The following is a 10,894-nucleotide window of genomic DNA, read 5'->3' as shown; positions in this document are numbered from 1 at the left end:
ACCTCAGAAATGCTCCGGGTCCTCAACTCCTGTGCTGTGGCCTCGAGGGAAGATGATCCAAAAAGAACTCTCGAAAACGCTCCTGGTTGACGAGAAAGGAGTTGGCTGCGAGGAGGCTCCTCACAGCACCGCTCTGTCCCGTCCTGCCCAGTCGCCCGCTCCGAGCACGGTGGCGTGGCCGCGTTGCCGCCAACACCTTTATCACCACGGGTCACAAAGGACACCGTCCCATCCCCGGGGCGATGGCCACCGTGTCACAAAGGGCTCTGTGACACACTGCCATGTGCCCTGGGGCCTCCCCCAGCCTGGCCAACCTGCCCCAGCTTGGAAGGAATCCATTCCCAAAAGTAGCTGCAGCCATTGGGGGCAAGGCTTGGCATCTGTGCCAAGGCAGAAGCTGTGGCTCCTTCCTGGTACAATTTCTTCATGGAAGTCATGACCTGCAGCACAAAACCAGCTTGGCTGGCAAGGCCCAGAAAAATGTGACATTTAATCCTCCTAAATTCAGGAAAGCCAGACTTCCCATTCCTCAACACAAGGAGCTGAAAGAAGTTGCAAACTTCCCAATGTCACTGAATTGGAGGACCTGAGAATGTCAAGTATTTGGAAGTTTGCTTCCCATCTCAAACCTGCAGCTCATTTGCCTTCATGTGATCCACTGAGAGTCAACTTCAAAACATGAACAGAGGCAAAAGATCTGGGCATTGATTGGTTTGCAAATGGTTTTCTATTAAGGCATAATAATATGAATATTCAAACCTGAGAAAAATAAAACTACTCAGAATGATCAAAGCTGAGGCTAAAATGCATTTCAGAAGGAACAGTAACACCCTCACCCCACATACACCTCTCAGCACCTTCTGGCTCTGCAACTCCCTGACTGCAGGGGGGAACCGGGGTGTTGAGCTCTGCTTCCGGGGAACAAGGGGCACAAGGAGAGGAAACAGCCTCAAGTTACACCAGGGGACGTTTAGGTTGGCTATTAGGGAAAATTTTTCATGGAAAGGATTTTTCAACCCTGGCACAGGTGCCCAGGGCAGTGGTGGATTCACCACCCCTGCAGGGATTTAAAAGCTGTGTGGATTTTGCACTTGGGGACATGGGTCAGTGGTGGACGTGGCAGTGCTGGTACAGGTTGGACTCGATGGTCTTAGAGGGCTTTTCCAACCTTAATGATTCTGTGATTCCATCTTCACAGAGAATCCTCACAGTTCACCAGCACCTCAGCCATGTATAAATGTAGCTCAGATGTTGCTGGTCCTGTGGTGGTGGTTGGGAATCCCAGAAGAGGATGAGGTCTCATGGCCAAGACTGATGGTAGAAGAAGAAACCCTAAAGGGCAGAACTGCCTTGCAAATATTTTTGCCAGTATTTTGTGTTTTGAAGCTCATGCCTTCAGGTATTTTCCTGAAGACAAATTCACCAGTGTTGTCATGAGGATTTATTTAGTCATTCCTGCAGCAAAATACTGCTACAAACCTTGCTTACCTGGCAGCTGAGCTCCTTTCTTGCTGGTGATTCTTATCTCTGACTTGAGCAAAGCACATGAAATATGCTTTCATCTGACTGGGAAGCAGGATAGAAGGATAAGAAGACATAAGAAGGGACTTGTTTGCCAGTGGGATATGCAAAGATTATGGGAACGTTGCATCAGTCCTGCACAACAGCAAGGTGGCTGATGGAGCCTCTGAGAGGCAATAATCAGGACTCACCTCAAAATATATGGTGCACCTCATGTGCATTTTGTTGTGGCTGAGCCTCTGGCACTTTTTTTGTGTGTGTATGTTTTGTTTATACACAAAACCCCAAACCAAAAGCAACCAACCAGACAAAAAAAACCCAAACAACCCAGGCCCCCAAAAGTGTTTATGATGTTCTAATGTTATGTGAATTTTTCTGTTACCTCACCTACTCCAGCTCCTATGAGCTGGACAATGAAATTTCATAGAATTCTGTGACTTGGAAGGGACCCACAAGGATCATCGAGTCCAATTCCTGGCCCTGCACAGGACACCCCAACAATCCCACCATATGCCTGAGAGGCTTGTCCAAATGCTGCTTGAGCTCCGTCAGGCTTGGGGCTGTGACCACTGCCCTGGGGAGCCTGTTCAGTGCCTGACTGCTCTCTCTGGATGAAGAAATTTGACCTAGTTCTGAAGGCATGCAACCCAGTCTTGCTCTCTTTGGCATTAGAAGTAAATTTAAGCAACCTCTTCTCTCCTTACCCATTTACTGCTCTATTTCAGCCTGTAAGTCCCATTAATTTTGTTTTTTGCAGATCCCAGTTTTACGAGGGAAAATGTTTGGATTTTATTGCTATCATATGCTGTGAAGGTTTGACTCAATATCTACTCTAAACGAGAAAAGTGTATAAAAAGAAAGTGGCCCTTTCTGATCCGAGGACCTTGCACAACACATGAACATTTTGTAACAGCAGCTGGTCCAAGGGTCCTACTGGGACATGAGATCCTGGCTTTGCTTTTGAGAAGAAATTCTTGCTTGTGAGGGCAGTGAGGCCCTGGCAGAGGTTGACCAGAAAAGTTGTGGCAGCCCTATCCCTGGAAGTGTTCCAAGCCAGGCTGGACAGGGCTTGGGGCAACCTGGTCTAGTGGAAGGTGTCTCTGCCCGTGGCACGGGGTGGAATGAAATAGTATTTAAGGTCCCTTCTAAATGAGCCTTATTTTATGCGCAGAGCAGCCCCATGAGCATCTGTAAGTCCTGCTGACACACTGAATCACATTGGAAAAAAAACCTTGGTCCTGTTTCAAAACCAGCCAAACTCCCATCATCTTCCCTGGGGCCAAGATGTTACCCTGGGACTCTCTGTACCACAAGCTGTTCTGTGCAGATGGACTCTGATCCTCTTCAAAGCTTCACTGGATTTCCTGGGGCTGCAGATGGCTCGGGGATCTCCTGCACGGAGCAGGGCTGGAGCAAGTGCTCAGAGGAAAGAGACAACAGAGCCACCAGCTTGGAGGGACTGCCATATGCTGTAGCTGGACCAGCTTTGCAGATCCTACAGCCTTCTGGAGCTTTCTTCTGGGGTGGTGGGCCAGAAGGTGTCAACCAGGAGTCCGAGGAAGACAGCAGCAAAGTTCAAACCTGAGTGTGCTGCTAAACACTGCTTAAAATTCCTGGAGGTTTCAAGGACAAAGAGTGATGTTAAACACCTCCCCTCCCTTGGAGTCCACCTTTTCCTAAGGTCACTGTTTTCCAAACGACGGAAAACCAAGTATCCTCTCTAATGTGTGGTGAGAAGGTCAAACCCACTGCAATTTGGGAATATGATGCTTTTGACCAGGGCTTTCCCGAGGAAAACACTTCCCATAAATTTTCGACATTTCCAATCCTGGAAAAGTACTGCTTGGGCCACGAACAGTGGTAATCAGAAGGGGAAAAAAATAGGGAGATGTCTCATATGACCACGAGATGGCAGCTGGAGCCCGGGAAGTTCTTTGTGGACACAGTAGCTCCCATGGAAAACGGAGTCCTTTGCCAACCCAGTCTGCATTTGGGAATATGCACCTGCACTGCGTTGGCTTTGAAGATTTCGTGTGCGTGCTCTGAGTGGGAGAGCTCTGGAATATCTGATTACCCCTTTCATTTCCCAGCTCCTCTGGGCCTTCCTCGATTAGTCAGTATCAAATAAATGGTTTTAACCAATGTAATCCCTGTTGATAGGAAAACAGCAGTGCACCTGGTTTAACATGGCTGTTAGGATCCAGGCTGCTCCGACACCTAATTCAGCAGTGATCCGGAGCCAGATGCTCTGCCCTCCTCATGCCATGACTGCTCCTGTCTGCAATTTCTCCTCGAGCTGGACTTTAAAAGGCTAATTGTGCATGTTGTTAATCACTGATTGTGTTTCATTCCAGAGGAGACCACATTTCAGCAGCACTTTAAGCAAGCCCTTGGATGCCCTTCATCCCCGCAATGCAATTTGGATGGGCTCTGCAAAGCTCTGGCCTGTGGAGGTGCCCCTTCCAAGGTTTGGGAGAGGATTCACAAGCAGTTCAACAGCTCTTGATGCAGGCAGGGTGAGGCCTGAGGCTTCTCAGTCTTGTTTAGATCCTCACAGGGACCAGAGAAATGTGAACTGGAAAGCGGCACTTTAGGGCAGAAATTAATTATCCTGGTACAATGAAGGAATGTTCATTTACATACATGGATTTTCAGACTGTGGAAGAAGCACATGCAGTGGTCAAGGTAGTAATTTGGAAATCCTGCTGGGAAGCCATTTGGTTTGGAGCCAGCCTACATGAGAACTGTCAGTGCATTTGGCTGCTTTCCCCAGAAGTGACAGCGTGGTACGTTCCATCCCCACCTTTCCCAGCTGCTCTGCATATGCCAACGCTGCACGGGAATCCTGCCCTTTGCATAGTGGAAAATATGCTATAATTTCCATATTTCTGCCTGTGGAGATCTTCACATGATGTCCAGCCATCACCGCCCATCTTCACTCTGTTCCACCTCTGTAATTCCCTATTGAACCATTGTTTTCCCAGCTGGGGAGTTGATCATCACGACACAAACTGCTGCAGCGCCGAGCAATTTTCTCAGCTGAGCCAGGTAACAGCACCTGCCCCTTCAGAACCACTTTAAAGAACAAAAGAAATTGGTGTTCAGTTTATAATTCATCTTATTGTGGCACTCTGAGGTGCTGGTTGGCACAACTGAAGCCAGAGGAAGATGGCATGATTCCCCCAAACTAGGACAGACCCACCCCCCTAAAGCCTGATACCTCTCAAGATGACCACGTTGCCCATGATAGCTCATGCCAGAAAAAAACATACCTGCTCCTCTCCTACCTTGCTTTTACCTGCCATGAGGAGACAGTTGGTAGGAGCTGTCACGCTTCTTGCAGCAGCAGGAGGGGATTTCTTGGCAATTGGGAAGTGATAGGAAACAGTCACTTTGGGAATGCTGAGCAGAACAAGGAGAAAATTGTTATCAGCCTTGGAAAAAGGTGAAGCAACATCACAGTGATTTCTGTGCTTCTTGAACAGTTTGGTTTGTGGGAAGGGAACTGCCACCACTCTGAGTGAATTTGTTTCCTCTTTCCAAAGAGCATAAGCTGATTTTATAGGACAGGGGAACACAGCTGGTTCAGAGCTGTTGGCTTCTCTTTTCCCTGACCTATCGTGAGTTATTTACAAAGGTTTAGACCAAGTTAAAGCAAAGCTGAATTTCGGAGCCTGTGGGTTAATATCTTGCAGCTGCTTTTCTGAGGCCTGATCCAAGGACCAACAATGTTACCAGGCACCTTCCCTCTGACATCAGGGGGCATTAGGATGGGATTTATGCATTTGGCAGAGGTTTTCTAATAACTTATTTAAACACTGGAGAGAGCAGCAGTGATTCAAGTCAGGCTGAAGGTTCAAGTTTAGCACTGGAGTGCCAAGTCTTGTGGGTTTGCATGTGTTTGGAAATGGGGCACTAACCTTGTGAGTGATAGAGATCTCATGAGGGGGGGACAATTCCCACCCTATTCTCCCCTCATTTTCAAAGCTGTTGCATCCTGATGACACCCTCTTGCTGTCCCCAGCGCTCTCTGGGTTCTCAGAAGCCAGGTCATAGAATCATAGAATGGTTTGTGTTAGAAAAGACCTTAAAGATCATCTCATTCTATCCCCCTGCCATGGGCAGGGACACCTTCCACTTGAATAGGTTGCTCCAAGACCTGTCCAACCTGGCCTGGAACATTTCCAGAGATGGGGCAGCCACAGCTTCTCTGAGCATTCTGTGCCAGGGCCTCACCACCCTCACAGGGAAAGATTTCTTCCTAATTGGTCATGCACTGATGGATTCACACTGCTCCTGTCCCACTGCTTTTTGAGCATTATCTACAACCAGGAAGCCAAGTGTCCATGGATGCAGTCAAACATCTGCTTCTGGAGATGATTCACCTGTGCAATGTGATGCACTGGGTCTGTGTGTCTCGATATGAAGCTGGTTCTGCAGCCAGGATGGGATACCAATTGATGTCTCATGCAGTATAATGAGGGAATTAAAAAACCAGGAAAGTGACCTTACAGATCACATCAGGGATCATGAACTCCAAAGCCTGAAAGCCAGGAGGTGGGTAAGGAATCACAGAATCATTTAAGTTGAAAAATCCTTCTAAGATCATGGAGTTCAGCCATTTCCCCAGCACTGCCAAAGCCACTGCTGACCCATCTCCCTAAGTGCCACATCTACAGGAAGATGAAAGGAGACATTGAGAAAAGTTAACCAACATCATCTCTTGGTCATTGCAGAGGGCAGTGTCTCCCTGCAGCAGAGCTGTTTACAGGCTCCAGTGATGTCCCTGGGAATTGCCAGGCAGTGCCTGCTGTGGGATGGGGCACAGGAAAGGGAATGGGCCTTTTCTCTCCTAAAAATTACAGATCTTCTGAGCCTTTGGGGTCTCCCTCAGCATCTCCTAAGCCCTCCCACAGTGCAGATGCAGTGAGAGGATCAGTGGGAAGAGGTGTGGGCTGTCATGTCCCAATTATACCCTCTGCTAGAGAGGACCCAGTGTGAGACTGCTAGAGTTCTTAATGGAAGTGGAGCTGGAACTCAGTGATCTTTGAAGTCTCTTCCAACCCAAACCATTCTATGATTCTATGATCCTTTTTGCTTTCCTGTCCTGGCAGCATGGATTTGGCAAACCAGTGGATGAAAACTTGGAAGATCCCCTGGTTTTAATGCTCCTTGAGCATGTAAAGAGCAGCTCCTTCATGCAACCTGCTCTCTTGAAGCTGTTGGGGCAGGGCAGCTGAGTTCTTTTCAGGGATGAGCACCAGTCTCTTGTTGGGATGTTGCTTCTGCAGCCTGGCCAAGGGAAGCACTTGCACAACTGCCAGCCCATCCCTTGGCCTGGCTGGGCCACAGCTGGGCTGCCATGGGTCCTGCCTAACCAGGGGTGGGCTCACAGCTGTGCCCCAGTTGAGTGGAGAACTTGGGATCATAAACAGCTGAAAACTGGGACATCCCTGAGGGGTTCTTTCCATAGTCATCCCCAGCCACAAATACCGGGGCTGTGATTTCTAAATCCCAGCCTCCAGATTTCTTTCTGGCAGATGTCTGCATCCTTTTCTCACTGCACTCCTTCAGTTTCACAGTGCCCCTTCCCAAATTCCTGTGCACAGCATGAGATGACCTTGTAGATCCAGGGCCTGCAGTGAGCAGGCTTATGTCACCCAAAGCAAGAGGCTGCTGAGAACAAGAGGTATAAAAGGCCAGGCTGGATGGAGCTTGGAGCAGCATGGTCCTAGAGTATTTTCCCTGCCCTGGCAGGGGGTTGGAATGAGATGAACTTTAAGATTCCTTCCAATCTAAACCATTTTATGAAAGAGAGTCATTTCCATCCTCGGGAAACTGGACCAGTGGATTTCTTGTCCGAAGATGTGCCCATTCATGCCACTTCCTTATCTCTTTCCAGCAACAATAAAGATAAATCAGTGTTTTCTCAGCAGTGCCCATATCCGGAGCGAGGAAACTGCAGCGGTGTCACGGTCCCTTCAGCCTTTGGAGGAGAGTGCACTCCTGCCATCTCATGGACATCTCGTGAACAAGGAGGAATTTCTCAACAGGAAGAGGGGATTATGATGAATTTTTCTTCAAATCTAGTTCAACAGCCGAGAATTTAGCTAAGTATTAAACAGATTAATTTTTTTTTGCCTTTTTGCAGGCTTTTGATTGTGCAGTTTTCATAATGAGCTCAATGTGGTTGTTTCCGATTTGGCCCCGTAGCATCTGGCAGGGAGCCTCCGCCTGAATGTGAGTCTTGCTGCATCCAGATTTGATTCCTTTTCCTTGGCACGGCTTTCCCTCCTGCTGATGGAAGCTTTAAAGAAAAAAAAAAAATACCATGACATCTGAAACACTGCCAAAAAACATCAACATGCTTTCTAGCTGCCATCTATTGTGCAATGCAAACCTCTTAAGATTTAATATTTCTAAAACTGCAGTGCACCTGCTTGCAAGAAAAACTACCTTGTCACATGATGACATGTTTTGTTAAATCACTTTTAAAAAAAAATTATTTATTAGCTTTAGAATGTGAGTTCCCTCCCTTTGTCCTTTCTTTTTTCTTCTCCACCCGAAGATTTGTCCATGAAAAAATTCTTCCTCTTAGAATTGTGATTTGTAATTGTACGATGCATTTCCCACTCTCTGCTTTTGATAGATCCTTGTCTTCTATCTACAGTGAGTGGGTGCATTTGTCCTGAAGACACTAGTGCCTGCTAGACCCAAGCACCAGATAAAACCCCAGTTTGGCCCAACTGGGAATTTGCCAGTGCCTGCAAGGTCACGTTGGTTCAACCAGCTCTTCACTACCCATCACTGGACTGAAGAGGGCTCTGCTGTCTGGCCAAACCTCTCTGCCTGCCACAAAAGAAAGTTTCTTCTTCTGTTTGATTTTTTTTTTTCAGTTGCTTTTCAAGGTAGATTTCAGCTTCGCAGGTGCTTTGCTGGGGTGGGAATCTGAAACGAGAGCTGGATGTCGCAGGTGAGCTCAAGTGGGCCAGGGGAGCTCAGAGTGGAGAAGTCTCCTGAGAAACAAGTGGCATCGCTTCATTTTGCTCCCACCTGGTAGATCAAAGTATTTCTCATCGATAACGACTCACAAGTCGCCTTCCAGGTGTCACAGAGATAAGGTGCTTCACTCAGGTTACACTTACCTGTTGCTGCACAAACGTGTGCTCACTTCACAGGGATTGCTCTTGAAAGACCTTTTCCTAGTTTTCAGAGGGGTGGTAGCATAGTCTCACTACCATTTCCCTTTGCCAAGTCATCTTTTGAGTCCCTCCATGCTTCTTCCACCTTCAGAAGGTGTAACACCACTAGAGTTTTCCACAAGTAACCAAAAAGCCATGTTGTTTTGCTTCACCCAATATCTGGCAACCTGGCCTGTAGGAAAGTGAGGACTGAGCCTAAGTCTGTGATCTCCATCACCTTTATGGTCACTGGTTTTTTCATTGCATTTGGCCTAGTGGAAGGTGTCCCTGCCCGTGGGGGATTTGGAATGAGATAGTCTTTAAGGTCCCTTCCAACCCAAACCATTCTGGGATTCTGGGATTCTGGGATTCTGTACCTGTTGCACAATGACAATGATCAGAAATCCTCAGGGAGACAAACACAGCCTCATTTCTGTCATGTTTGGGCCCTGTCTGGGGTGCTTAAACACTCTGTTGAGACCATGGGGGGAGACTGTCAGAGGAGTGTTAAGAGCCCTGGGCATCTGGCCTCTGGCTGCTGAGCTCCTGGCTTCCTCTGGCCTCTCATCTCCTTCCTCCCACAACCCACAACCTGCTTTTAATTCTCCACAACTAGAAAGGCAAAAGTGCCTGTTCAGGTTTCCTCCCTTCTCTGTCCCCCTAGCCTTTGAAGGAAGGATCCTGGAGAGCTTTTGAGGTGGATGAATTTAGCTGCTCCATCTGAAGAAAAAAAAACAAACCCGAAGTTCCCTGTTGCTCGGAGGTGCTCCAGAGGGAGGATCTCAGCAGCTGAACATTGTAGCTGTGGGTTCGCTTGGGTGGGTCAGAAGTAGCAGTCTCTCTTGCACTCATTTTACAAGTGAGGAGCTGAGAAGGCCAAGGAGACCTACTCAAAGTCCTGCAAGAACACTGCAGTAAGATTCAGTGCTCCAGTCCCTTCAGAGCAGATATTAGAACTTCCAGTGTCTGCCCTCTAGCAGCAAACTGAGGCGAGGAGGAGTTCACATTGCTGCTTCAAGCCTTGTGTGTGTGTTACAAGCCCCTGTGATGTTTTATTAGAAGAGGTGGACATAGGCGTGGGGGGCAGTTTGCCGTGACAGACAGATGCACCAGGCTCCCAAACCACCTGGTGCTTTTAGCAGCTGCTGAATGAATGGAGATCCCAGTGAAGTTTGTCCATATTTATCTGTGCTGCATACAGCATATGAGGGTCAGCTAATTACAAGCTGTACCACCACACTCAGAAATGATCCTGGAACAGTTTATTGGAGCAACAGGAAAGCAGGCTCAGGACAGCCAGGGCTAAATGCACTAACTACAGAATGTTAATATATGCAGTGCCATTTTGGGAGAGGCCGTGGGTCAATCTGCCATTTTGGGGCAGGCTGTGGGTCAGTCTGCCATTTTGGGGCAGGCTGTGGGTCAGTCCGCCATTTTGGGGCAGGCTGTGCATTCAGCCTCCGCCATTTCGGTGTGGCCCACAGGTGTGTGGAGCAGCAACCATCGAACTGACACAGAGCTCGCCCTGTTTCCACCCCCATTTCCCACCTGGTTGTTTTGAACCAGCCAACCATTCGTCTGGTCTCCCACACCTTCCCCAGGCACACCCCCATGGGGTGCTCCCTGCTGCACTGGAGCTGTTTGCCTCACCTCTTGCCTCTGTCTCTCACCCACAGCTTGCCAGACTCCCAGGGGAAGCTTCAGCTGTTTCAAGAGTCTCCTTCAAAAATAGAAAGACATGTTCCCCCCGGGAGGTGGTGCTTTGGCCAGAATTTCTCCTCAGAAGATGCCAGTGCCCTCAGGGCCCGGGTGCTGTGGCAACTTTGTAGAGCACCACGAGGGGTGTTGCTGTATTATGCTTGCCCAGAGAGCAATTGGAGCCCCAGTGGTTGCACTCAGGCCAGGATTCAGCTCCCACATGCTTGCTCTACCTACTCTAACCCATACATTTCGTGCTAAAACAGTCTAAAACCAAATGATGCAGCTTAAAATCTTAAGGACCCATGAAGGATGAATATGTTACCATGAGATGAGCTAATGTGACTTGAGCATAAGAATCCTGTTGGAGAGAAAATAAAAGCCAGTAAAGGCAGCCTTGGTCTACCAAATCCTTAGGATTTGAGGTCTGAGGGACCTTTCTCCCTGCCCGATGTCAACACAATGACAGAAGTCCACTTGAAGGTGTCAACTGG

At 48.2% G+C, this 10,894-nt stretch overlaps 1 long non-coding RNA gene across 1 annotated transcript; it reads right to left on the bottom strand.

Annotated features, from left to right (window-relative positions):
- Positions 1-2,609: 2,609 nt before the first annotated feature.
- Positions 2,610-5,536, bottom strand: LOC113956221. Its single transcript, XR_003530782.1, has 3 exons — positions 5,442-5,536; positions 4,809-4,923; positions 2,610-4,596 (listed from the first exon to the last, which is right to left on the bottom strand). It is a non-coding gene; the product is annotated as an uncharacterized LOC113956221 (long non-coding RNA).
- Between the last annotated feature and the right edge of the window lie 5,358 nt (positions 5,537-10,894).

The sequence above is a fragment of the Corapipo altera genome, unplaced genomic scaffold (assembly GCF_003945725.1).
Source record: "Corapipo altera isolate COAL_440 unplaced genomic scaffold, ASM394572v1 169, whole genome shotgun sequence".
Taxonomy (NCBI): Eukaryota; Metazoa; Chordata; class Aves; order Passeriformes; family Pipridae; genus Corapipo; species Corapipo altera.
This window is presented reverse-complemented; position numbering and strand designations above follow the sequence as displayed.